This window comes from Mus pahari, chromosome 3 (genome assembly GCF_900095145.1).
Source record: "Mus pahari chromosome 3, PAHARI_EIJ_v1.1, whole genome shotgun sequence".
In the NCBI taxonomy this organism is placed as follows: domain Eukaryota; kingdom Metazoa; phylum Chordata; class Mammalia; order Rodentia; family Muridae; genus Mus; species Mus pahari.
The window spans coordinates 154,925,469-154,928,109 of NC_034592.1; positions in this window are offsets into that span (position 1 = coordinate 154,925,469).

Below are 2,641 nucleotides of genomic sequence, written 5' to 3' on the forward strand. Positions count from 1 at the left end.
TAGCCCTGGCTGTCCCGGAACTCACTCAGTAGACCAGGCTGGCCTCAAACTCAGAAATCTGCCTGCCTCTGCCTCCCAAGTACTGGGATTAAAGGCATGCACCACCACGCCCGGCTCCATCCAACTTCTGTTGGTGCTCAAAAGAGAGTCAAGAGACCAGAGATGGCTCTGTGGGTGAGAGCTTTTACTGCTCAATTACAACAACCAGAGTTCAGATCCCAGCACCCACATAGTAAGCCAGGAAGCCCACACATAGCCTGTAACCTCAGCTAAGGTGGCAGGTGAAGACCGGAGGCTTGCTGGGCTTCCCAGCCTGGCTGAGACCATTCCAATCCCGGGTTCACAGAGAGACCCTGCCTCAAAGAAACAGGCAGAGAGCGACAGAGCAGGGTGCTCTGGTCTCCATGCATACAGACAAGCAGGCACGAACATCCACAGAGAGATGTGCATGCTCACACAAAAATATATTAAAAAAAAAAAAAAAACGAAGTCAAAAGTTGCAAGTTAAAAATGCAGGGCAAGTCACAGCCTGCAAGTCACAGCCTGCAAGGCACTGTTAGGTGCCTACAGAGTAACAGTTGGGCAAAGCACTGCCTGAGCTCGGCAGCCTACACTCCCAGCCCGGAGAGGAGTGTTTTGTGCCCCAGAGATACAGTCCTACTGTAGGGAAGTGAGGATGGCAGGTGAGGAGGTGTCCCTACCCTGTGGGGACTCCCTCCAGGCTGGAGGAAGAGTGACTCTGTTGGCACCTTAGTCATTTGCAAAGGATTTTTTTTTCTTTCTCTTCCTCTTTCTCTTCCTAGTAGAAGGCACCTCCTCCCCCTGGGGACACCAGTCAGGCTGTTTTGCAAAAGTGAAAACCGATATTTGCTGAGTGCATCCTCTCCTTCCAGGCCCTCCGAGCAAGTAAATAAGAAGAAAGTATGAGTTTCCGGGACCAGATGCTATGACCGAGGGCGCGGCTGCCCAAGAGTTGATGTGGACGGTTTGTTGAAGTATTCGTGGGGTCTGTTTAAACATTCCAGATAACCGAAATTACATCCTGGGGAGCCAGCGAGGAAGAACTTAGACAGCCAGGCACACACGTGTGAGGACTTGGGGCTCCGCCCTACCTTAGCTTTCTTTCCTACTGTGAGGATTTGAACAGTTTCCTTACTGTCCGCAGGCCTTAAGTTTACTTGCTTAAGACTAGGGGGCTGGAGAGATGGCTCAGCGGTCGAGAGCACTGATTGCTCTTCCGAAGGTCCTGAGTTCAAATCCCAGAAACCGCATGGTGGCTCACAACCATCTGTAATGAGATCCAATGTCCTCTTCTGGTATGACTGAAGAGAGCTACAGCAAGCGAGTGGGGCTGGAGTGAGAAGAAAAAGTGTCTGAAGACAGCTACAGTGTACCTACATATAATAAATAGATAATTTTTTTTTTAAAGACTTAAAACTTTATAAAGGCTGTGGCTCTTTTGGTTGTGTGCTTGCTTGGCATGTGTGAAACCCCGTGTTACATCTCTAGCACTCCTTAAGCCAATCGTTGGCTTATAGTTTCAGCATTCAGGAAGAAGATGGAGGTCAAAGGATCAGAAGTCGGAGGCTGTCATTGTCTACATAGTCAGTTTGAGGCTAAAAGGCAAAAGTACCCCAAACAGATGCAGAGCAGGGTCAAACTGCTTTATTGATTTTTCGATTAAAATAAGACTTCAAATACATTTTAGCTCTACTCCAATTGAGGTAGGCAGCTAGGTTGGCTCAAGCTTTTACCTGCTGAGATAAAATGTTTCTCTACTTAAGAATGCTAGGGCAGAAAATTGATATGGTACTCATCTTGAGTTTTTAAAAAGTTTCTTACTATTACGACAATCATGATCATGATGTGTGTGTGCTCACACATTATGTGGAGGGGGCACAGCACCACAACATATGTGGAGGTCAGAAGGCAACTTCATGAGATCGGTTCTCTCCTTCCACCTTTGCCTGGCGTCTGGAGATTAAACTCAATCATCAGGAAACACATTTTCTGTAACCAAAGCACAACTGGTTCTGTTTTTTTGTTTTTGTTTTCTGTTAAGAGCTTGGTCTTGCAAACTTTATATGACCCAGCACAGGGGAAGGCCAGGGCCAAGAAGTGGGAGTGGATGGGTAGGGGAGCAGGGGCGGGGGGTGGTGGTGTATAGGGAACTTTCAGGATAGCATTTGAAATGTAAATAAAGAAAATAATAATAATAATAATAATAATAATAATAATAATAATAATAAAAAAAGAAATTGGAGTAGAAGAACATTCTAGACTTTCAGGTGTGTCCAACCAGTGACCTACCGGCCTCATGTATCCGGGTGGCTTAGCTCAGTACTAGATGGCAACATTGTTTCTCAGGATTAGATAGTTGGAACTCCCTGTGGGAGCCCTGGTTTGAGTTTTGTTCCTGTGTCACTGTCCTGATGGGTGTATATGATCCAGCTGGATGCTTGATGTAGAATGGCTAGTCAGTCAGGCATGGTGGCACATGACTCAATCCTGGCACTGGGAGGCAGAGGCAGAGGCAGAGGCAGAGGCAGAGGCAGAGAGGCAGAGAGGCAGAGAGGCAGAGAGGCAGAGAGGCAGAGAGGCAGAGAGGCAGAGAGGCAGAGGCGGCAGAGGCGGCAGAGGC